This window comes from Ranitomeya variabilis, chromosome 1, assembly GCF_051348905.1.
Source record: "Ranitomeya variabilis isolate aRanVar5 chromosome 1, aRanVar5.hap1, whole genome shotgun sequence".
NCBI classification, from domain to species: Eukaryota; Metazoa; Chordata; class Amphibia; order Anura; family Dendrobatidae; genus Ranitomeya; species Ranitomeya variabilis.
In genome coordinates, this window is record NC_135232.1 from 49,572,080 (window position 1) to 49,598,432 (window position 26,353).

Here is a 26,353-nt window from a genome sequence, read left to right on the forward strand (position 1 = left end):
TGCAGTGAGGTGTGTGGTGAGTCCTTACACTGGCGGTGTCTGCAGTGAGGTGTGTGGTGAGCCCTTACACTGGCGGTGTCTGCAGTGAGGTGTGTGGTGAGCCCTTACACTGGCGGTGTCTGCAGTGAGGTGTGTGGTGAGCCCTTACACTGGGGTGTCTGCAGTGAGGTGTGTGGTGAGTCCTTACACTGGGGTGTCTGCAGTGATGTCAGCTTCATTCCTGAGCACATTTCTGACATTCCTCACTGTACAGAACCCTGTGTCACCATCTCCTTTTAGGACTACAATTCCCGGCGTGCCCCGCGGCGCTGCTGGGGACACGTGTGCCGTGTAGGGGCGGCACCGTGACGTCACTGTCCTGCATTCCCTGTGTCAGGCTTTAGCTGTCGGCCAGTGTCAGGGAGCAGGCGGCCGGCGCTTCCGGGGGAGCTCACTGCTCGCTGCCCAGGTACGTACCCGGCTATGCCCGGCGATACCGGCACTCTGCTCCCCGGGCTGGGCCTGCGGTGTGGGTTGTGTGTGTGGCTGCCCCCATGTGGACGTGGCTGTGCCCGGCTGGGATGATGCTGCTCCCTGCTGGGGTCCTCCCTTTGTTTACCAGGCTGTGAGTGCCAGCTGTGTGACCTGTGACCCCGGGGGTGGGGTGCCTGGTATTGGGGGGCAGTATGTCCTCTCCTGTCTGCACTGAGCACCAGGGCACTGCCTGGGGAAAGCACAACTTATTTCACCAAACTTTCATCATTTTCTGAGCCCATCTGTGCCACTTTGTTGAGCCCTGAGCCCCCCGGAGCAGCTTTGTTGATCCCTGAGCCCCCCGGAGCAGCTTTGTTGATCCCCGAGCCCCCCCGGCGCAGCTTTGTTGAGCCCACCGGCGCAGCTTTGTTGAGCCCACCGGCGCAGCTTTGTTGAGCCCTGAGCCCCCCGGCGCAGCTTTGTTGAGCCCTGAGCCCCCCGGCGCAGCTTTGTTGAGCCCTGAGCCCCCCGGCGCAGCTTTGTTGAGCCCTGAGCCCCCCGGCGCAGCTTTGTTGAGCCCTGAGCCCCCCGGCGCAGCTTTGTTGAGCCCTGAGCCCCCCGGCGCAGCTTTGTTGAGCCCTGAGCCCCCCGGCGCAGCTTTGTTGAGCCCCCCTGTGCAGCTTTGTTGAGCCCCCTAATGCAGCTTTGTTGAGACCCGAGCCCCACTGATCCAGCTTTGTTGCAAACCAACGCTGCTTTGTTGCGACCCGAACCCCTGACACAGCTTATTTGCAAACCGAAACGACCTTATTGTGACCCGAACCCCCGTGATGCAGCTTTGTTGTGACCAGAGCTTCTGACGCAACGCTGCGCCTACCCACTGGCATTACTTCTGTTGCAGCCTGAGCTCCTCCGACACTGCTTTTGATTAGACCTCAGCCCCAATTCCACTTTGTTGTGACCTGAGCCCTCAGGTGTTACTTCACCCTTTTGTAACCTAACCCCCACCACCACCACCATGGTGCCCTTTTACCCTCAGTACTCCATGCACATGGTGGGCACACTGCCCATCACTTCTGGCACTCATGTAAAGCTCATTCATCTGCATTATGTCACCCTGATGCCAGGCACAGCTATAGCAGCAGCGAACCACTTCAACTTCTTTTTTTTTCCCCCAATTTTCTTATTATTTGTTTCTGGGAAAACTGGCTGACAACCAGTATGACCGCAATCACAACTTCCATTCAGGTTGTCAGACAGCTCTGGCTGTGCAGTGATGCGGAACCAGGATTTGCAATGGAGAAGTGTCAAATAGCTGTGTGTTCATTACAGCCACTCTATATACTAAGACGAGGGGCTCCCCATCACCCACCAAATATATTGGGGTGCCGTTCTTACTAATGAGTGGGCCGATTTGGAGGGTTATGTGGACTCGGCCCATATGTGTCACCCTCTTGCTGCCCCCAGTTGTGGGTACATCGGGTATGTAGCTGTACCAACCCAATATTGGCAAACATGATATTGTCACACCCCCGGAAGAAGAATAGGCGAAACGTGCGTCGGGGTGAGACGCAGCAGTATTGACGCACCTTTCAGATATTAATATCATGGGATTATACACTTTGTCAGTAAAACAGCACTATTCACATAGACACTTTATTGAGTTGTGCTCATGGTTGGTGATTGTGGTTAATAGATTTCTACTATGTTGAACCATGTTGGTTTGATGAATGGCACTTTGCCCTAATTATGATTGCTACTATTTTGTTTCCATTGTCACCACTTGACCACATCATTCTGTGTCTAATTTGTTTCATGCCTTTAGGTGTGTCTTTCTGCTGATGGTCGTTAGGTGTTACTTGAGGCATCCATTATATATGATTGACAAGATTTTTGTGTATGTATTTGAAATAAACTTTATTGATTTTCTCTTATACACTTTATGTGCCTTTATTGGTTCTAAGTAATATATGATCAAAAAAAATAAAGTAAACACTCAAATAACACATCCTAGATCTGCACGAATGAAATATTCTCATTGAATATTTTGTTCTGTACAAAGTTGATTGTGCTGACAACAAAATCACACAAAAATCATCAGTGGAAATCAAATTTATTAACCAATGGAGGCCTGGATTTGGAATGTTACTCAAAATCAAAGTGGAAAATCAAATTACAGGCTGATCCAACTTCAGTGGAAATGCCTCAAGACAAGGGAATGATGCTCAGTAGTGTCTGTGGCCGCCACGTGCCCATATGACCTTCCTACAATGCCTGGGCATGCTCCTGATGGTCTCCTGAGGGATCTCCTCCCAGACCTGGACTAAAGCATGCGCCAACTCCTGGACGGTCTGTGGTGCAACATGACGTTGGTGGATGGTGCGAGACATGATGTCCCAGATGTGTTCAAGCAGATTCAGGTCTGGGGATCGGGCTGGCCAGTCCATAGCTTCAATGCCTTCATCTTGCAGGAACTGCTGACACACTCCAGCCACATGAGGTCTGGCATTGTCCCGCATTAGGAGGAACCCAGGGCCAACTGCACCAGCATATGGTCTCACAAGGGGTCTGAGGATCTCATCTCGGTACCTAATGGCAGTCAGGCTACCTCTGGCGAGCACATGGAGGGCTGTGCGGCCCTCCACAGAAATGTCACCCCACACCATTACTGACCCACTGCCAAACCGGTCATGCTGAAGGATATTGCAGGCAGCAGATCGCTCTCCACGGCGTCTCCAGACTCTGTCACATGTGCTTAGTGTGAACCTGCTTTCATCTGTGAAGAGCACAGGGTGCCAGTGGCGAATTTGCCAATCCTGGTGTTCTGTGGCAAATGCCAAGCGTCCTGCACGGTGTTGGGCTGTGAGCACAACCCCCATCTGTGGACGTCGGACACTCAGACCATCCTCATGGAGTCGGTTTCTAACCTTTTGTGCAGACACATGCACATTTGTGGCCTGCGGGAGGTCATTTTGCAGGGCTCTGGCTATGTTCCTCCTTGCACAAAGGCTGCGGTAGCAGTCCTGCTGCTGGGTTGTTGCCCTCCTATGGCCCCCTCCACATCTCCTGGTATACCGGCCTGTCTCCTGGTAGTGCCTCCAGCCTCTGGACACTACGCTGACACACAGCAAACCTTCTTGCCACAGCTCGCATTGATGTGCCATCCTGGATGAGCTGCACTACCTGAGCCACTTTTCTGGGTTGTAGGGTCCGCCTCATGCTACCACGAGTGTGAAAGCACAACCAACATTCAAAAGCGACCAAAACATCAGCCAGAAAGCATTGGTACTGAGATGTGGTCTGTGGTCCCCACCTGCAGAACCACTCCTTTATTGAGGGTGTCTTAATAATTGCCAATAATTTCCATCTGTTGTCTATTCCATTTGCACATCAACATGTGAAATGGATTGTCAATCAGTGTTGTTCCTAAGTGGACAGTTTGATTTCACAGAAGTTTGATTTACTTGGAGTTATATTCTGTTGTTTTAGTGTTCCCTTTATTTTTATTTTTTTTTGAGCAGTGTATAATGAAAAGCTCTGAATCTTCTGACTAACTGTCTTGTCTGCTTCCTGTCGGTGAATAGAATCCTGTTAAGGCTTGTACACACTATAATGGTGGCGTCACGCGTCATGCTCAGATTGTGTATTGAGCGAGATGGTTCATAGTTGTCGCTGTTTTGTAAAAATCGCAGTTTACTTTCTCTTTAATTCCGCTCTCTCAATTTTCATTCTATAAAACTGAAGACTGTAAACTCGTCCCGACCTTGTCCTGCTTGTATCGTTGAACGTTTGCTACAGTGTACCGGTGTGGACAGTCCTACACAAACTAATCAGATTGGTGGAAATAGAAAATGTTTCTTTTCCCAGGACTCAGAGCTGAGAATCATTCTCAACAATGAGACAGCGTCACAAAACTAAGGATGTGGATGTAGGTGAGCACTTTCCCATTCACTGACAGCAAGCAGTAACCTTGAAAACAGTGAAGAATTCCAAAAGAAAGTATTCTAGAAAAAAGTTGCTAAACTTTTCATTGTGCAATAAAGTCATGTTCCTCGTGGGATCTGTTACTTTTGGATGTTTTTATTGAGGGGGTCACCTACTGGTTTGTCGTATTGTGCCTTTGGGGTCACTGTATGCTGTCTGTATCCGCCAGCATTGTGGCTTTCTATGTCGGGAGCTGAATGTGACTGGTTTTACTCATGTTACAATCACTTGTGATACTTCTGTATCATTTGTTTAAAGTGGTATCACACCATAAACATCTGGTGGCTGCAGGGAGCAAAACCCACTGCTACCTAGACCTAGATGAATCTAAAATAAAAAGGTGTCCGCTTTTACTAAAACTTCTTTTTGCTTGTATTTTGTGTTAATAGTAATTTTTGCAATTGGGTTTAATTTAACATTTTGCACCAATTTGCCTCTTATAGCATCTTTGTTCAACTGTATTGCCGGCTGCAGAATGAGTTAACTGAAAATCCATCAGTGAGCTTGTTCTGTCAGTGTGATGTGGAGTTGGTAAGGCTGCATCAGACGTCCGTGCAAATCAGTCCAAAAACTGGCAGGTCTGGACTCTCCCAACCTGAGCATCACAGCCTGAGACAAATACGCAGCTGTCACGCTTGGGTCCGTGCTCGGACCGATTTGCACAGATGACTGAAGCATCCTTAACTTGGATCTGTCTTTTTTTTTTTTTTTTTCTTTTTGGAGCGCTGCTGTTTTATTACCGCTGATCACAATTGTGAAAGCCAATCCAATGAAACCCAATTGCAAAAACGATTTTTAGCCCCCAAAACATTCATCTAAAAAAAATAAAATTGACCCCTAAAAGTGGACAACCCCTTTAAGTGCAGTCTTACTATCCCCCAGTTCCATTGCTGGATCCCAAGTAGTACAAAGGGCATGGAGACAGGGCATGGTCGCCTGAGGCCGCAGGGCTCATGCATTGCTTAGCACGCGCAGTGCCTGCATACCCCGCACAGTCCCCAATCTATGTATGATTACTACATTTGTTTCCCTTTTAAAGGTACAGTACCCATTTGAAGTTGTAAGTAATATTTGAGTGCGATTTTGATGATGGTGACTCTTCTTGCACGTGTTGACCTGACTGCCGCCTCCAGCGAAATGAGTAGAAAGTCTTAAATGCACTAATCCAGTGAAGCACATGGTCACTGTGCCGCACATGGTACCTTGCCGCCCTGTTGACGGCCATGTGGCATCTGCTTAAAGGGTACTTGAGTACTTGAGAAAGTGATATTTGAAGGAACTCTGCATTGAGCCCCTCGATAGGTTGTTCTCAGTATTTAGGCGGGGGCTGGCCTACACGGCAAAGTGGCCACCGCACAGATCTCACGGCCATAGATCGCTCTGCGCGGCTGCTACAGTGCAGCATAAGGCCGATGGGGACCGTGATCGCAGCTAGGAAGGTGCAAAAAGTCAGAACTGGTTGGATTTGTTGCTTGTCGCTGTACCTTGCGGTTCGATTGTTGGTTGCATGACTTGTGTAGCTATCAAAATAGGGTGAGGGTCTGAGGTCTGGGACCCCAATGCTCATGAGAACAAGGCTCCGAATTGTCATTTACGACAGCATTTTTGGCCCCTTCCTTTGTCTGTGGCCCGGTCAGCAGTCCCAGGAGCGGCCGCTGCCCAATTCCAAAGGGACATTCAGTATCTGATATTTTCGGGAGCCGATTTTTGTGACCACCTACTATGAGAACTAGTGGACTTCTAGATTCTGCTACAAGATGCACATGTAGGACATCACACATCTGACCGGCGGTGGTGCCGAGTGTCAGACCCCCTCTGATATATTAATGTGGGTTTCTGGTTCCATTCACTGCCGGAGCTGAAAACCGCTGATCTGTCATTGTCATCTGATGCTAATGACCTACACTAAGGACAGGTCATCAATATCCAGTTCCTGGACAAGGAGTCCTGGATTATAAGCCTTTCTATGACCGGTTGATAATCCAAAACCTCTGATAATTATCAAAGATTCTGAATTGTCAGCCGATCATACAACCCCTGGCAAAAATTATGGAATCACCGGCCTTGGAGGATGTTCATTCAGTTGTTTAATTTTGTAGAAAAAAAGCAGATCACAGACATGGCACAAAACTAAAGTCACTTCAATTGGCAACTTTCTGTCTTTAAGAAACACTAAAAGAAATCAAGAACAAAAAATGTGGTAGTCAGTAATGGTTACTTTTTTTTAACCAAGCATAGGGGAAAAATTATGGAATCACTCAATTATAAGGAAAAAATTATGGAATCATGAAAAACAAACAAAAAAACACTCCAACTTGCAGGTTGTAGCCTTGTCATGGACCATTTTCTTCATCTTCCACCAAAGATTTTCAATTGGATTGAGATCCGGACTATTTGCAGTCCATGACATTGACCTTATGTGTCTTTTTTTCAAGGAATGTTTTCACAGTTTTTGCTCTATGGCAGGATGCATTATCAGCTTGAAAATTGATTTAATCATCCCCAAACATCCTTTCAATTGATGGGATAAGAAAAGTGTCCAAAATATCAACATAAACTTGTGCATTTATTGAAGATGTAATGACAGCCATCTCCCCGGTGCCTTTACCTGACATGCAGCCCCATATCATCAATGACTGTGGAAATTTGCATGTTCTCTTCAGGCAGTCATCTTTATAAATCTCATTGGAACGGCACCAAACAAAAGTTCCAGCATCATCACCTTGCCCAATGCAGATTCGCGATTCATCACTGAATATGACTTTCATCCAGTCATCCACAGTCCACGATTGCTTTTCCTTAGCCCATTGTAACCCTGTTTTTTTCTGTTTAGGTGTTAATGATGACTTTCGTTTAGCTTTTCTGTATGTAAATCCCATTTCCTTTAGGTGGTTTCTTACAGTTCGGTCACAGACGTTGACTCCAGTTTCCATCCATTCATTCCTCATTTGATTTGTTGTGCATTTCCTGTTTTGGAGACATATTGCTTTAAAGGGAATATGTCACCCCATTTTTCACCTATAAGCTTAGGCCACTGCCATTAGGGGCTTATCTACAGCATTCTGTAATGCATTCTGTAATGCTGTAGATAAGCCCCTGATGTATACTGAAAGATAAGAAAAACAAGTTAGATTATACTCACCCAGGGCCGGGCCGGTGCAGTCCGGTCTGATGGGCATCGTGGTCTGGGTCCGTCGCCTCCCATCTTCAAACGATGACATCCTCTTCTTTGCTTTATGCCGCGGCTCCTGCGCTGGCATAGTTTATCTGTCCTGTTGAGGGCAGAGCAAAGTACTGCAGTGCGCAGGCGCCGGGCCTCTCTGACCTTTCTCTCGTATGAAGATGGGAGGCCCCGGACCGCGACACCCATCAGACCCGAACTGGCACCACCCCTGGGTGAGTATAATATAACCTGTTTTTCTCATCTTGCAGGTTACATCGGGGGCTTATCTACAGCATTCCAGAATGCTGTAGATAAGCCCCTGATGGCGGTGGCCTTAGCTTATAGGCAAATTTTGGGGTGACAGATTCCCTTTAAGTTTCCGGTCCTGGCGCTTTGATGTCTTCCTTGGTCTACCAGTATGTTTGCCTTTAACAACCTTCCCATGTTGTTCGTATTTGGCCCAAATTTTAGACACAGCTGACTGTGAACAACCAACATCTTTTGCAACATTGCATGATGATTTACCCTCTTTTAAGAGTTTGATAATCCGCTCCTTTGTTTCAATTGACATCACTCGTGTTGGAGGCATGATTCATGTCAGTCCACTTGGTGCAACAGCTCTCCAAGGTATGATCACTCCTTTTTAGATGCAAAATAACGAGCAGATCTAATTTGACGCAGGTGTTAGTTTTGGGAATGAAAATATACAGGGTGATTCCATAATTTTTTCCCTCATAATTGACTAAATAATTTTTCCTCTATTATTATTTTTTTTTTTGTAACCATTACTGACTACCACATTTTTTTTGTTCTTGATTTCTTTTACTGTTTCTTAAAGCCAGAACGTTGTCATTTGAAATTACTTTAGTTTTGTGCCATGTCTGTGATCCGCTTTTATTCTACAAAACGAAACAACTGAATGAACATCCTCCAAAGCCGGTGATTCCATAATTTTTGCCAGTGGTTGTAGAAGATCCTGACACTAACTCGGAATGGAAATATTCACTTATCCCTGCTCTGGCCTGCTGTGCTGTTTCCCCTCCTGCTCTGGCCTGCCGCACTTCTCTCCTCTCCCCCTCTCTTCTCTCTGTATAGCAGGCCCTGACTCTGGTGGGTTAGGACTGTTGGTCCTGTGATCTGTTCCCGCCCCGGACGCCTTTCATTTGTTGTCATTCTGCCATCCAGTGTGCATTAGTGCCAATGCAGCGCCCCCGGCATACTCGATTACAGGAGCTAAATATACACATGGACGCTGGCATCTAATGGCGTGAGGGTCATTGTGCCCGTTATAAAGGTTGGCGGTAGTAACTCTATAGTGCTGGGTGTTTTGGCAATGTACCCATCGCCCTTTCTCTCTGACTGCGGCATTGCGTGGCCAGAAGAGAGAGATCAAGACCCGAAGACGTGAAGGCTGGCAGTGTCCCTGCCCCTGCCAGCCTGCATGCACGGCATACCCTGACAGCAGCACTAGTCCCATCCAAGCTGCCGTCCGCAAAAGAAAATAAAAAAAAAGAATATAATGAAAGTTGCTGTGGTTTCTGCTGCAGAGTGGGGTTGTGAAAAAAGTTCTGCCATTTACAAGATCTCTGCTTGCTGTCAGAAAATCTGGCAGTTTCCTGATCGCTCGCAGCGACTGAAAATCTGAACATTTTACATCAACCGTATCTAGTATAATATATCCAGGAACTGTTCTGATTCTCAGCCCTTTTTTTTTTTTTTTTAGTAGGCCATTTTATCAAGTGTGTTCTACCAGTATTATAGGTGCAGGAACTTCCTTTTCCTTTCCAACATGGATTACTCTTGACTTTGTCAGTGGCTTGCCTGTCCTGAGCTGAAAGCATGCCCCTCTGGTATGCCTGTACACAGCGTGACAGATGGGAGAGCAGGAGCAGAGAGGTCAAGACCCTCCCGACTGTTCAAGGTGGGTCTCTGTCTCGCGACAATAAGTGGGGGGGGGGGGAAGCAGGCATCTGTCCCTCCAATTTGGAGGAATTTTTCACTCTGAAAATGTAATTTTGGGTAAAATATTTTGACTTCGTTATTGCACTGGCCATCAGATGAACCTCAGTGTGCATGTACGCTGGGCGATTACCGTTGACGACAATAGCTCAGAGCAAAGAGGCCGCCAGTCACCTGACGAACTGGCAAAATACTCGTCGGGTGAAATGATTTTTAAGCTTTCTCGGCAGCAGACCGTCCTGTGTAAACGTGCTGCCGAGAACTATGATGATCCGTCTGGGCTGTCACAGTCCCTGCACTTTTAGACATCTTGCAGTCATCAATTGGAATATGTGAGAAATATCTTGTGGACAATCCCTTTAAATGAGCAAGTTGTGCTGCGAATGGATAAACTTCACATGGAAAAGGAGCCCCGATTTTTTTTTTTTTATTTTTATTTTTTATTTTTTTAAGCAACAAGCTCCAGTTCTGGAAGGTCGTCTTCAGGTCTGTGCCTGACATAGGACAAGTTTTCCCGAGTCAGCAAGTAAATAGTGTTGATAATGAAGGGGGCTGACCCACAACTCGTTTCTGTAAGTGAGCAGCCCGCCCCCTCCTCTATCACAGCCTACTACTAGAGAAGGGGGGATCGGCATTGCTCAACCCTACAAAGACCTTTTTTAAATGCTTTTTTTTTTGGTGGGCAACCCCTTTCATAGAGCCACAACCTTGTCGCTGCTGGATTACTACACCCATCATGCTCATAGCAAACCGCTGGGGCTTGGCTGCCGTCGTTCTCCATTAATTGCAGGTTTGGCCTCAGTTATAGGTGGGATGCCTCCCTCTGTATCTGTAGCCGCTGCCTTTGAACTTTTATAGTTTGTAAGTAATATAATGTCTGATATTAGGAGCGGCTCGTGACTCCCATCCTCCTCCAGACGGCTTGCGCGTCCTCATAAAGTTCTCATCCGTGGCCGACATTGCACTCAATGAACGCTGGTCACACACACGTTCTCAGAGGATTTCCGGACCCCCAGTCTTGGAATCGACACATCTTACTGGCTTATTGACATTTGCAGCCGTTCTTGAGATATTAACACTTTTCTTTTGTTTACATCTCGTTGCCTAGGAGACCGACCACCGCTGCTTTCTAGCTTGTAAGCACTGCTCTGAAATTGGCCGGGGTTAGGAGATAACAGAGAGAACCGGCCGGCTTCAAAACAGCACTAACAGGCACAACAGAGAAGAATTGGTAAGCACTGCCCATGTTCTGCTGTCTAGCAGCGGTGGTCGGTCTCCAAGGCAACAAGCTCCTATAAAGAAAAGTGTTAATATTTCAAGATCTGAAAATTTTAATAAGCAGTAAATCTGAAAACTGTTAGTATCTGCAAACACTATCCAATAATGCCCATCTGTAAGGATGGAAATAACCCTTTAAGTTTCTATCAAATTTTTTTTTTTTAGGAAAACTGCAGCATGTTGCCTCTTTCAGTGTTCTTTCACCTATAGAAAGCAGTGAGTAAGTGCAAAAACCGCAGGGATCAGGTTTAGCTGGATTTGGTGCAAAAACGTTTGCGCCCCCCCCCCCCCCCCCAAAAAAAAAAAAAAAAAAAAAAGTGCACCAATTTCTCACATAAATTAGAGCGATTCTCGTCAGTGTCGACTACTGAGACCGTCAGCGATCCCGAGAATGGGGCTCTGGAACCCGGTGGGAATGTCAAGCCCTTTTTTTTTTTTTTTTTTTTCTCTGCTGGAACCTGAAGAAAGCCAAGGTGCCAAACAGGGCTGTGAAGTCGAAAAGACAAATCTCCGACTCCTCAATTTCCCCGACTCCGCAGCCCCGGTGCCAAAACCCCCCACTTCTGCAAGACTCTACAAGGCCTCGTTCAGATGCCGGTACCTTCCACGTACGAGAAGGAAGGACCGATTATTCTGATCAGAGTTAGGTCCAAGTGGCATCTGTTTTTCTTGTACTTGGAGAGAAAAGCGCAGAAAAAAAAAAGTTTCTGCACCCTCTCCTTTGTGCCACTCCATAAAATTGGACTGCACTCGGATGTTATCCGATTTTTTTTTTTTACATTGGCGATTTTGATCCGATCCTTGGAATTAAGTCTGACATGTTTCCGATTATGTTCTACTGACCGCTTGGTCCATGGACAATATTGGGCCTGTACGCGGCCCCATAGACTTTCACAGACAGCACTCATATACATATGATAACCTATGTGGCCATACTCATTCCTATGATTTTTCGGGTACAGATTGGAGACATGCTAGATTTTCAAGGACTGTCAGAATGGAGAAGGTGGAGAAACGGTTTTCTTTTTTTTTTTTTTTTTCACATAGAAGAAAAATTGATGAAACTGGTATTGAACAAAAAATATGATCCGTTTTTTGTTTTTTTTCTCCATGGACAATACTGATGTCAATGAGGCCTAAGGCTGTTTGCTTTGTAGTGTTGGTGCTGTATATAGGAGCAGGGTTATGAGGAGTCAGCGCAGACACATGGGAGCGCCACCGCATCTGTCACGAAGCAGAAGAGTGGGAGCGTGTCGGCCCAGTTAGTGGCCATCATGCGGCCCATTCAGCTGTCCGGAGGGCATTGTCCATACAATAATGCTGTCACAGCGAAGCTTTACACATCTGATGGGACAGGCGCTAGATCTGTCTCGTGTGCTAGGAGGTGCGGGGGAATGGAGCCTATTGTTGCCTGCACCGGCTCATCCAGCTGCTCCGCCAGCCGGGATAAGTAGGGCAAGAGCGTTAGTGTTGTGGATCTGATCTGGAAGGCAAAGGGAGAAAAAAAACACTTTCATAACATCACCTATGATGGAGAAACACTGTAGCAAATAGCAGCTGTGAGCACAGAGTTTTTTGTCACGAGTCCCCTTTGTGCATGGAGCTGTAGTGAGCATGTGCGACCACTGTTGCCATCACTGTCTACAGGAGCGGTGGTCGCACATGCTCACTAACACTGCTCTCAAGATCAGTAGGACCACAAAGTAACCGCATGTCATGGGCTGATGGTAGGGGCAGGTCACCAATGTGCTGGTACTAGTATTTGGATACTATGTGAACCCCCACCTATTTTCTCTCTGCGACACTGCAAATTTCCAGATAATCGGGGGCAGTCATCAAATTTGACTCAGTTGGCATGAACAAGACACCTGTATGAGGGGCTGGCTGACTGTTCATTTTAATAGCTAAGCCAGACCCCCTTCTCTGTCTATGCATTGTCTGTGACAGAAGGGGTCTGGTTTAGCTATTGAAATGAGCAGTCATCACCCAGCCCCCTTCACACACGGGTCTGGCTCATGCTAACTGTCTCAAATTTTCCTAGACTGTCCAGTTTTTGTGGTAACAGACCAAGCTAATTTACGGTGCGGGACCGGAAGAGGGTCGTGCAGGCAGCCGGAGGGTCGGTGCAGGACCGAAGGAGGGTCGTGCAGGCAGCCGGGGGGTCGGTGTGGGACCGAAGGAGGGTCGTGCAGGCTGCCGGAGGGTTGGTGCGGGACCAGAGGAGGGTCGTTCAGGCAGCCAGAGGGTCGTTGCGGGACTGAAGGTGGGTCGTGCAGGCAGCCGGAGGGTCGGTGCTGGACTGAAGGAGGGTCGTGCAGGCCGCCTGAGGGTCGATGTGGGACCGAAGGAGGCTTGTGCAGGCAGCTGGAGGGTTGGTGCGGGACCGAAGGAGGCTTGTGCAGGCAGCTGGAGGGTCGGTGCGGGACCGAAGGAGGGTCATGCAGGCAGCTGGAAGGTCGGTGTGGGACCGAAGGAGGGTCGTGCAGGCAGCCGGAGGGTTGGTGCGGGACCGAAGGAGGGTCGTGCAGGCAGTCGGAGGGTTAGGCAGGCAGCTGGAGGGTCGTGCAGGCCGCCGGAGGATCTGAACTAGTTATATTTTACTTTTATCTGGACAGCCCCTCTTAAAGGCAAGTGCTACATGGTGGCATTTGGTCATGGAAAAATCCTGTGATGGCCAGCATGGTCACAGTAAAAGCCTGATGCGATCCTCTGCAGTCGATGACACAGGCTGGGGGTTAGCTGCCCACCGTCTCGGCGCTGGCTGCATTGTACACACCAGATCTGGCACCGGTTGCCAGCGCCTGACTCCACGCATGTTGCCTTCTTTTGTTTACTGTCCTGATCTTGGCAGCCGGCCCACCCTCTTGCCCCTGATGTTGGAGCGATGTGATGTCAGCCGGAGCTTCGGTGGTCTTTGTTCAGAATGAAATGGCAGCTTCCTGCTTCTGTCGTATGCGGATATTCCTGCTGGAAGAAGGATGGATGGGAAGCCTGTGGGACATACAGAAAATATCTGTCTGTAACCTGGGAAGACCCTACATGAAATTCGCTTAAGTGGCAACTCCCTAAACGGTGGCGTTGTCGTATGTGCTTCACTCAGGACGTTGCCCAGCAGGAAGCCGCTGGCTATGGCAGCCTGTAATCTGTGCATTTATTGCCGACTACTGACTGCCACCACACCCCACCGACGTCATCTGCTTATTTTCTTCCATTGTGCATGTTTTTTTTGTGACCCCCTTGTGTAGCTTGCTGCATCAGAACCTCCATTGTCTTTGGATCTCCCCACAATCTCCCGATCAGGCGGAAGAGGCGAATCCTGTTTGACCGCATTGTCTCCGGCAATCGACTCTTCCACCTTTCATCACTTCCCCTTCGATGCATCCTCATCTGCCTCCAGTTCTGACCTCATTTTTTTGCAGTTTTCCTCTATCATTTATCAGAAGCTTTAGGGGGTAGCAAACTGGGCAATTCCCCAGGGCTTCCAAGGACAGAGACCACTAAAAACCAGTCAGTCTAAACTTTCACTGCTTTCTACCATCCAGGATTCTTTTCCACTAATTTTTTTTTTTGTGCTATTTTGACACTGTATGGCAGTATTTTTTTTAATACCAAATGTCTGTTTTATTTGTGCATTGAATGGCAGTGTTGTGTGTGACATATACAGTCAAACGTGACAATGCGTCAGTGTTTTTCGATACAGAATTATGCAGGTATTTTTACTTCAATGCTATATGGTGGTATTATTATTTGGCAAGATTCAGGTAAAACATACACATAAAAAAGCCGCCTCCTATAGCGCTGATCGCTGCCAGTTTACCATCTCTACAAGTGATCGTCAGATATTACAGATCCTATGCAGCGACCCCTGTGGATGAAACTGGTATTGCATCAGCAACTTTCTTCCTCGGGGTGGAGGAGAAGGATCCGACTTATTGGATTTCCAATGGCCGATCCTTGTGATCTTCTGGAGATGGCAGGAATCTGGCTCCTGCTTTCCCATAGGGAGCACAGCTGAGTATAGGGGGGCCGCGTTGGTAGAGGGTCTCTATAAGGGGCATGCGCGGAGGGTCCACCTGACCTGGTAGACCATGCAACTAGCTATGGTATACAAGATCACAGATGGACGGCCAACTACGCCGGTACTGTGGACCCTCCTTTACCATCATTGGAGAAGTGGGACCCCTGCAATCCTAAAGGAACGGCATTTCCTAGTGAATATAAAGTGACAGCCATATATCCGTAGCCTGGAGGTCCTGCCCTTGCGTCCCCCAAGTTGTGCCGCTTCCTTCCACGAGATGTGGCTAGTGATCTCCAGGTTGCGGCCCGCTCTGTCTAGACTAAGCACTTGATCGCTTTTCTCCATGGTGAGACCCTCATCGTCGTGTGCGGAGCTGTAATCTTCAGTCCGTTCCCAGGCAACATCCGCAGACCTCGAAGACGGCTGACTATCACCTGGCCCTCGTCCCTGCTTACCTCCAGAATGCCTGACCTCACAAATCCCAAACCTCTCCCCTCATTTGACCGAATATTGTGCATTTCTCCATGTATAAAGGAACAATCCTCCGTCTTCATGATTGTGAAGACTTGTTCCCACTCCTGACCATTTTCCCTCTAATTGAGCACTGAGCATTTCAGGAAATTTCATTTGGGAGCTATATGTGATGGGGCTTTTCAGATGCGAAATGTCTTATAACCCCCAGTCCGTCTATAGGAAATAGAACTTCAGAGCTGCATGCGTAATTCTGCAGAGTTTAGTGTACCATGCTCGTTCAGTATTTCCCCAGTGCTTATTCTGGGACTTTACTATTTTTTAGGATAGACCATCAATGTCAGGTCGATGGGAATCCGACTCCTGACACCTACACGGATCTGCTGATCCAAGGCGTTGAGGTTCACCGTAAGTGGCCATGATTAGTACCGCAGCTTCTCTGTGTGATGATCACTCATGATCAAAACACTATGAACGGAGCTGTGCCACTTCCCATGCAGAGTGATGCCAAGACGTGGACCCCTGCTTTAAACCTTAGTTGGCTTAGAGTGAAAGAAGAAGAAAAAACCTATACTCGCCTCCCAGACCGGAACCACTTCTTCACAATTAGTACAGTATCCCCCACCGTCTGAATCCCAGACAAAGGCTGGGGAGTGTTTTGTGATGGCTGCAGCCAATCAGTGGCCCCCAATCAGCTGCAGCCTGTTGGGGAGACTTCCCTCGCTGGATTTTGATGCTTATTCCCCTCTCCAAGATCCTATCTCAATATGTAGTAATATTATCAAATACCTCCAATTAGATAAGTAGTATAGTTCTTCTGATTTGCTATGTCTCTTTCCTGATGTGCAGGCATTGCAGGACCTTAGGTAGCCGAGGTTACGACCACTAGCAATGAACTGTCACTATGTCAGTGGTCGTAACCATGGATACCTAAGGTCCTGCAATGCCCGCACACGAGGAAAGAGACATAGTGAATCATAAAAAATGTCCTGTTCATGCTGGGTATACTGGGAGGGACCCCATACCTGGCATTGTTTTCATAGCCCGATTCTGGCTGTGTGCATGGCTGCCATTGTGCGGGACATACTTTTAGGAAAGCAATTATAACAACAGGCCTTCTGTCCATTAATGCATAATTAGTCTGTTTCCCAGTGAGGCTTCCGGGCCTTTTTTTTTTTTTTTTAAATACAGGTGAGGCATGTAGAATAAACACCGCAATGTAGTATTTGTGTATAACATATGTTATTAGTATTGCGGTACTTTTTTCTCCTTCCCATATTTATTATTGTACCAGATAATTAGCCGTTCTCTTATCAGATGTTTACATGGTGATATTGTCATCCGTTGTCTTTTGGACTGTGGCCCAGTGACAAAGCGATGACGGTGGGCGGTTACGCTGAGCCTCAGCTGTTCGCAGCACAGGTACAGAATAGGAAGTGGCGGGCGACCGACATCAATCACTGAAGAGCAGAGCGGAATGCTGAGCGGAATGCTGAGCGGAATGCAGAGCTTCAGGACAAGCCGCCATTCATCAGCAATGACAGGAATGTCCTTGGCACGAGGAGCAGGCGGCAAGTGTCCATACTATAGTCCTGTACATTCCCTGCAGTATTCTGCCCTATTTCTATATATCCTATTAGTTGATTAGATTCATACGTTGCGCTGATCAGCAACTGAGCTTATTACAGAGCAATTCATGTCTCTCAATACCATCACTTTTATTATTCATGGAAATTATGACTTGTAAAATAATAATATAAAGCATTTATTGTTACGGGGTTGTCCAAATGTCTATTTATCTTGAAAATCTAAAAAAAATATAGTACTTCTATGTACAGTACAATAATAGAACTACTATAATACTGATCCTATGTACAAGAATATAACTGCTATAATACTGCTCATATGTACAAGAATATAACTACTATAATGCTGCCCCTATGTACAAGAATATAACTACTATAATACTGCCCCTATGTACAAGAATATAACTACTATAATACTGCCCCTATGTACAGGAATATAACTACTATAATACTGCTCCTATGTACAAGAACATAATTACTATAATACTGCCCCTATGTACAAGAGTATAACTAATATAATACTGCCCCTATGTACAAGAATATAACTACTATAATACTGCCCCTATGTACAAGAATATAACTACTATAATACTGCCCCTATGTACAAGAATATAACTACTATAATACTGCTCCTATGTACAAGAATATAACTACTATAATACTGCTCCTATGTACAAGAATATAACTACTATAATACTGCCCCTATGTACAAGAATATACCTACTATAATACTGCTCCCTATGTACAAGAATATAACTACTATAATACTGCTCCTATGTACAAGAATATAACTACTATAATACTGCCCCTATGTACAAGAATATACCTACTATAATACTGCTCCCTATGTACAAGAATATAACTACTATAATACTGCCCCTATGTACAGGAATATAATTACTATAATACTGCCCCTATGTACAAGAGTATAACTAATATAATACTGCCCCTATGTACAAGAATATAACTACTATAATACTGCCCCTATGTACAAGAATATAACTACTATAATACTGCCCCTATGTACAAGAATATAACTACTATAATACTGCCCCTATGTACAAGAATATAACTACTATAATACTGCCCCTATGTACAAGAATATAACTACTATAATACTGCCCCTATGTACAAGAATATAACTACTATAATACTGCTCCTATGTGCAATGATATGTAATACCGCTCCAATATGCAATATTCTTAATCTAAATGTATAGGAATGACTGGTATGATGGCTGCATACATTGCTGTGTTTCCAGGTCTCGCAGTAGAATACTCTGGGGTGCTTGCAGCTTCCTGGCCTGGGGTTTATTTCCCATCAGTGGTTGCCCTGTCCTCGGAGTTGGCACACCCCAATTACATTAATCACCTTTTTCCATGATCATGATTGAGACGGCCCCGTCCTGACCACCAGCTCTCCACACTTCTGTATTCTAATCCTATCGTCCACTTAACAGCCCGGCTTTAGCGCTATTGAAAGCCCCCTAATCCCTGCGGTCAGTAGCTGGCGGTGATGCTGCTGGTTGTCAGTAGTGGCCTTTTATAGTTACCTTACATTAGATCAGTGTGTGACGCAGCCAGTGATTCCCAGTCTGTTGTGAAACCACCACTCCCAGCATGCTATCGGAGCCAACTATTGTACAGAGCTGAAAAAACTGGTAATGTGTGATCAGAAAATGAGCTATTGTGTAGATCAGCAGGGCTTTATGTAAAATCTATATGTAAGGGAAATTATAATATCAGTAACATTAGATTAAGCCTGTCATTCACAGGATTAGCTCTGCACAAGGGCCGTGACCTCCGTGATCTCTTATATGTAGAGTTGAACGAATTTGCTCGGACCTCTGAACATATTCGAGCACGCAGAAGACACTCGGTTAGCACCCGAGCATGCTCAGATAACACTTTATCCGACCACGTTTGCTCCTCACTAATGATCAGGAGTCCAATAGGAACTCAGAATCAAGGGGGGATATCACTGGGACTGCGGAGAGTAATTTCTGACACCCCTGCCTGGTGAGCCCAAGCTTCAAAGCTTGGGCAGATGATACTTGTTGTCCTTGCTGGACATCTCCTGTTTTCTGTAGGGAGGTGGGTACAATGTGCTCTCCACATTATTACACCACAGTCCTATTACAGACCTTCAATTCCCATAATATAACATAAGACGTCGTGGAGACTTGAGCCCAGGACCAGGCATATAAAAAGATGGGCTACACTGTGAGAAGGATGTCATAAGTTGGCGGTTAGCTTGAGCGATCTGTGAGCAGTGCACCTTCCCTTCCCTCAAGGAAACAGAACAACAACTAGAAACAGAAATGTTTAAGTATTTGTTTTCTCCCTTTGTTTGTTTTTTGCCTTTCTTTTTCCTTTATTTCCTTTTCTTGTAAGCATTGTATTTTTATTTGTTAAAGCTTAACTTATTAAGTTTTTGGTTCTTATATACTATGAAGACTCCATAGCCTTTTGAAGAGTGTGTGGTCATTCCACTGTGTATCTTGGGGACTCCTCACCCCGTGTGTTTGATAATTGGTGGCATCAGGCTGTGTACCCAGTGTGTGTGGACTGCCGGGGTTTGATTTGTGATTTCTGATTTACTTTGCAGTCTCTCTCTCTCTCTCTCTCTCTCTCTCTCTCTCTCTCTCTCTCTCTCTCTCTCTCTCTCTCTCTCTCTCTCTCTCTCTCTCTCTCTCTCTCTCTCTCTCTCTCTCTCTCTCTCTCTCTCTCTCTCTCTCTCTCTCTCTCTCTCTCTCTCTCTCTCTCTCTCTCTCTCTCTCTCTCTCTCTCTCTCCTCAGAAAGTGTTTCTAATATCGATAACGTTCATTGTGCAAAGGATCGAGAGGAGATGTTATCTCTGAGGTGGAGGTGAGCTGTGCCATCACCTATTGTGAATGGTGGATCCTGTGGTATCTACTGTATATAGAGGTGTTATCAGTCATTGTACAGGAGGAGGAGGTGGGCTGTGACACCTCCTTTTGTGATTGGTGGATCCTGTATTATCTACTGTATATAGAGGTGTTGTAGAGACACAAGGGTCAGGTGGTGCTCTCGTCCGCTGGCCTTTTTGTCTTTAGAAAGACCGCATGGACCAGGACTCATCCCACTCCTTCCCTGTGGGCAGAATACTACTCAGAAAATACAGGGTGAGGGTAACAAGCTATGGTAATTTATTGGATCAACAACCGTCAATAACATATTGTACGGTCCCAGCAAATACACAATCCAGTGCAAATGACAGTCTTACTTTTTTGCTGGCTCACAGGGACTGATGCAATAGGTAGTCAGCAAACAACACCATCAACAAACATCAATTCAACCTACAATAATTGTCAACGTTCGGACTCATATGAGCAATAGCTCATGTCTCCCTGGGCCTACTGAATAATTAAGAATAAACACAATGTTGTCACAGGTGCTATCAGACCTTGTACAGGAGGGGGAGGAGGTGAGCTGTGACAGCACCTATTGTGAATGGTGGATCCTGTGTTATCTACTGTATATAGAGGTGTTATCAGTCATTGTACAGGAGGAGGAGGTGAGCTGTGATATCACCTATTGTGAATGGTGGATCCTGTGTTATCTACTGTATATAGAGGTGTTATCAGTCATTGTACAGGAGGAGGTGAGCTGTGACATCTCCTATTGTGAATGGTGGACCCTGTGTTATCTACTGTACAGTACAGACCAAAAGTTTGGGCACACCTTCTCATTTAAAGATTTTTCTGTATTTTCATGACTATGAAAATTGTACATTCACACTGAAGGCATCAAAACTATGAATTATCACTTGTGGAATTATATACTTAACAAAAAAGTGTGAAACAACTGAAATTATGTCTTGTATTCGAGGTTCTTCAAAGTAGCCACCTTTTGCTTTTATGACTGCTTTGCACACTCTTTGCATTCTCTTGATGATCTTCAAGAGGTAGTCACCGGGAATGGTCTTCCAACAATCTTGAAGGAGTTCCCAGAGATGCTTAGCGCTTGTTGGCCCTTTTGCCTTCACTCTGCGGTCCAGCTCACCCCAAACCATCTCGATTGGGTTCAGGTCTGGTGACTGTGGAGGCCAGGTCATCTGGCGTAGCACCCCATCACTCTTCTTTTTGGTCAAATAGCCCTTTGGAGGTGTGGTTGGAGTGATTGTCCTGTTGAAAAATAAATGATGGTCCAACTAAACGCAAACCGGATGGAATAGCATGCCGCTGCAAGATGCTGTGGTAGCCATGCTGGTTCAGCATGCCTTCAATTTTGAATAAATCCCCAACAGTGTCACCAGCAAAGCGCCCCTACACCATCACACCTCCTCCTCCATGCTTCATGGTGGGAACCCGGCATGTAGAGTCCATCCGTTCACCTTTTCTCCATCGCACAAAGACACCGTGGTTGGAAACAAAGATCTCAGATTTGGACTCATCAGACCAAAGCACAGATTTCCACTGCTCTAATGTCCATTCCTTGTGTTCTTTAGCCCAAACAAGTCTCTTCTGCTTGTTGCCTGTCCTTAGCAGTGGCTTCCTAGCAGCTATTTTACCATGAAGGCCTGCTGCACAAAGTCTCCTCTTAACAATTGTTGTAGAGATGTGTCTGCTGCTAGAACTCTGTGTGGCATTGACCTGGTCTCTAATCTGAGCTGCTGTTAACCTGCGATTTCTGAGGCTGGTGACTCGGATAAACTTATCCTCAGAAGCAGAGGTGACTCTTGGTCTTCCTTTCCTGGGGCGGTCCTCATGTGAGCCAGTATCTTTGTAGCGCTTGATGGTTTTTGCCACTGCACTTGGGGACACTTTCAAAGTTTTCCTAATTTTTCGGACTGACTGACCTTCATTTCTTAAAGTAATGAAGGCCACTCTTTTTTCTTTACTTAGCTGCTTTTTTCTTGCCATAATACAAATTCTAACAATCTATTCAGTAGGACTATCAGCTGTGTATCCACCAGACTTCTGCTCAACACAACTGATGGTCCCAACACCATTTATAAGGCAAGAAATCCCACTTATTAAACCTGACAGGGCACACCTGTGAAGTGAAAACCATTCCCGGTGACTACCTCTTGAAGCTCATCAAGAGAATGCCAAGAGTGTGCAAAGCAGTCATCAAAGCGAAAGGTGGCTACTTTGAAGAACCTAGAAAATAAGACATAATTTCAGTTGTTTCACACTTTTTTAAGTATATAATTCCACATGTGTTAATTCATAGTTTTGATGCCTTCAGTGTGAATGTACAATTTTCATAGTCATGAAAATACAGAAAAATCTTTAAATGAGAAGGTGTGTCCAAACTTTTGGTCTGTACTGAATATAGAGGTGTTATCAGTCATTGTACAGGAGGAGGAGGTGAGCTGTGACATTACCTATTGTGAATGGTGGATCCTTTGTTATCTACTGTATATAGAGGTGTTATCAGTCATTGTACAGGAGGAGGAGGTGAGCTGTGACATTACCTATTGTGAATGGTGGATCCTGTGTTATGTACTATATATAGAGGTGGCAATGTCTGTCTTTTCAGAGCTTAGTCCCATTAGAAGTGTTTACTGCTGCAGTCATTGATCATCATTAAGGGTATATTCACAGCCTAAAATGGTGGTACATCCGCAGACTGTCATTCTGTGCTGCAAATTTCACCAATTTCATTGCAGAGGATAAAGTTTACCATAAATTTGCTGCGGCTGTATCCTCACCATTCTTTTCAAACTTCTGGAAATTCCCCAGCATCTCCAGCTGATGTGGACGTTCACATGTCCATATGTATTTGTTGTGGGATTTCAGCTGCAGATTTTGCACTGGATTTCACCCTATGCTTTGCATTGCATAAATGCTTGGTGAAAATCCACTCCACGGCTGGATTTAAGTTGCGAATGTCTACCTCTGTGAGTGGAAGAGAATAAAACATCCCAAAAATAAAGAAAAATTAATAAGTATTTGATGCAATGATGATTTAGCAAGTTTTCCACCTACCAAGAATGGAGAGGTCTGTAATTTTTATATTAGGTAGTGGTCCACTTCAACTGTAAGAGACAGAATCTAAAAAAAAAATCCAGAAAATCTCATGGTATGATTTTTGCATAATTAATTTGCATTTTATTGCATTAAATAAATATTAGATGCAATAGAAAAGCAGAAGTTAATATGTGTTACAGAAATCTTTGTAATTACAGAGGTCAGACGTTTCCAGTAGTTCTTGACCAAGTTTGCACGCGGTGCAGCAGGGATTTTGGCCCACTCCTCCATACAGATCTTCTACAGATCTCCTCCAGATCTTTCTTGTTTTGGGGCTGTCACTGTGCAACATTGAGTTTCAGCTTTCTCCAAAGATCTTCTATTGGGTTCAGGTCTGGAGGCTGGCTAGGACACTCCAGGACCTTCAAATGCTTCTTACAGAGTCATTCCTTAAATGCCCTGGCTGTGTGTTTTGCGTCATTGTCATGCTGGAAGACCCAGCCACGACCCATCTTCAATGCTCTTACTGAGGGAAGGAGGTTGTTGACTAAAATCTCACGATACATGACTCTATCCATCCTCCCTACACTACGGTGCAGTCGTTCTGTCGTCTTTGCAGAAAGGCACTCCCAAAGTATGATATTTCCCCCACCATGCTTCACGGTTGGGATGGTGTTCTTGCTGTTGTACTCATCCTTCTTCTTCCTCCAAACATGGCGAGTGGAGTTGATACCAAAAAGTTCTATTTTGGTCTCATGTGACCACATGACCTTCTCACGTGCCTCCTCTGGATCATCCAGATGGTCATTGGCAAACTTCAAATGGACCTGGACATGTGCTGACATTAGCAGGGGGACCTTGTGTGTCCTGCAGGATTTTAATCCATGACGGTGTATTGTTACTGTTGGTAATGTTTGAGACTGTGGTCCCAGCTTTCTTCAGGTCATTGACCAGGTCCTCTTGTGTAGTTCTGGGCTGATTCCTGACCTTTCTCAGAATCCTCTTTACCCCATGAGGCGAGATTTTGCCCGGATCCCCAGACCCAGGAAGATTGACAGTCATCTTGTGTTTTTTCCATTATCTAATAATTGTGCCAGCAGTTGTTGCCTTCTCACCAAGCTGCTATTGTCCTGTAGCCATCCCATCCTTGTGCAGGTCTACAGTTTTGTCCCTGGTGTCCTAGACAGCTGTTTGGTCTTGGCCATGGTGGAGAGGTTGGAGTGTGATTGTGTGGACAGGTGTCTTTTATACAAGTAACGAGTTCAAACAGGTGCAATTAATACAGGTAATGAGTGCAGAGTAGGAGAAAAACGAACAGGTCTGTGAGAGCCAGAATTCTTGCTGGTTGGTCGGTGATCAAATACTTAATTACATTTCATTTTATTGCATGAAATATGTAAAAATCCTACAATGTGATTCTCTAGTTCTTATATTTAGATTCTGTCTCTCACAGGTGAAGTGTACCTACCATAATAATGACAGAGCTCTCCATTCTTTGTGGGTGGGAAATTTGCAAAATCGGCAGTGTATCAGATACTTATTTTCCCAAATGTATATCCTAGAGGGGGTCCAAGACTTGTCAGAACGTAGAGCCGTCCATGTATAGGTTGCCCATTAATTTCCTTTATCATTTGGTCCCTTTGCTCGCTCCCATATGCCACAACAACCCCTTTAATAAATGGCGAGGTTGACTTTAATTGATGCTGGTGTCTTATGCGTCACATTGACGTGACCTGTGATACATTTGATCTGTATGACGTTTTGTTTTCTAGGGATGTCTTGTACGAAGCGAGAGAAGGCTGGGTAACCCCCATCATGGAGTAAGCCTGCCTACCAGCTGATCACACGCGCACTCGCACCCTGGGATATAGGTGAGCGCTGTTTTGGGATCAGTCAGTCGCTGTCATTATTAATCCGCCTAATCCATTCACATCCCTGCACGCTCTCATTGCCTGTCCAGTACTGAATGTGTCACTCTTATCCATGAAGACGACACATAAGTAACTCCTTTATAAGTTCTGCTACGAGTCGGTCCGACGCTTGCTGCCACCTGACCGCACTGGCAGTAGGAAAGCTTCGCTTTGCACTTTTGGCCTTGACTCTTGATTGGAAACTAGTCAAAATGATCTTTCCGCAATTGTTTTCTTAAAAGAGAAATTTTTCCCCTCCCTCAAAACTGTTTTTATGACTGTTAAACCCTTTAAAAGATAAACAAATAGATGCTTTCATGACTCTCAAGCGATGATCCAACAGGGAGTAGTCCATTCTGCAGTTCTGTATATAGGTGTCTGAAAGTTCACTGGGGCGTAACGGCGCACTTCAAGCTCCTCTGCGCTATTCCCATCCATGTATCGGAGCCAGTGACCTGTCTGTAAACTAGAGGAAAGTGGCGCTAGACCGGGAATACAGCGTGAGGCCATGGACAAAGGAATATCAAGATCTCTGGGGATGAAGTTGAAATCTTGAGAAGTATTCAATAATATTGTTTCTCAAGTCCTAAGACAGTTTTCTCCTCCTTTTTCCCCTCTCCATGCTTAGTGTGGCACACACAGACAAACAATGCAAAGATTAAGTCAACTTCTCCCCTTTTTATTTGATTCCAGGTGTGATTTTCATATTCCCCACACCTGTTACTTGCCACAGGTGAGTGTGAACGAGCATCACATGCTTGAAACAAAGTTGTTTACACATAATTTTGTTCGGTCCATTTTGGGGTTTTTTGTATGACATTATGTTTAATTTTGCCTTTTTTTCTTCCTTTTTTTTTTTGCGTGTTCCAATACACAACGGAAATAATGAAAACGTGTAGTTGCGATAATTTTCTGGGAGAAATAGTTAATTTCAAGTATGCCAACGCTTTCAGCCGTGACTGTATATACACATTCTTACATGCAGAACTTCAAAACATAGAGGAGACATTAACTTGCTTATCTTTTAAAGGGCTATATAGTGAAGTTTCTGTCTGGTTACCTTTAAATATGATGCTGGATTAACCCCTTAACAACCGCCGATACACATTAATTCGGCAGCCGCTAAGGGGCGTTTATCTATTTAGTGATTGGGAATAATAAAAAAAGATTATATGAGGACTAGTGTTGAGCGCAAGTGCTCGCCCGCAATCTATTCCAGCCAAATTGTCTACCAAAATAAAAATATTGCTTCTTCCTTTCCAAGCCCGGCCGCTTGTCCAAACAGAACTTTTTTACTACATGTAGGGTATCGCTGCCCTCTAAAGAAAGTGGGTAACAAACTGTGGCATCCTCTTGTTGGTAATTTTGGGGCTAAAGCAAGATTTTACATTTAACATTTTTTTTTTTTTTTTTTTTATCATTCCACTTTGTATTAATTCCTGTGTAGCATGTGAAGGGTTAACTCTTTTTTTTTTTTTTTCTTAAAATGGTGTCTCTTTTGGAGAGTTTCCAATATAATAGGCCCCTCAAGGTCCATTGAAATCTGAATAGGTCCCTAAAGAGATGGGTTTTGTAAATTTGTTGAAAAAAAT

General features: G+C 45.4%; 1 protein-coding gene across 2 annotated transcripts in view; it reads left to right on the plus strand.

Moving 5' to 3' along the window:
* Positions 1 to 302: 302 nt before the first annotated feature.
* The window catches only part of CTIF (cap binding complex dependent translation initiation factor), a 174,706-nt gene continuing 148,655 nt past the window's right edge, over positions 303 to 26,353 (plus strand). Inside the window, exons 1-2 of one of the 2 annotated variants that reach the window (XM_077283384.1) lie at positions 303 to 448; positions 24,624 to 24,722. The gene's annotated coding sequence lies outside the window, so the exon portion shown is untranslated. The remainder of the gene's footprint in view (positions 449 to 24,623; positions 24,723 to 26,353) is intronic. The other variant, XM_077283393.1, reaches the window with a different exon arrangement.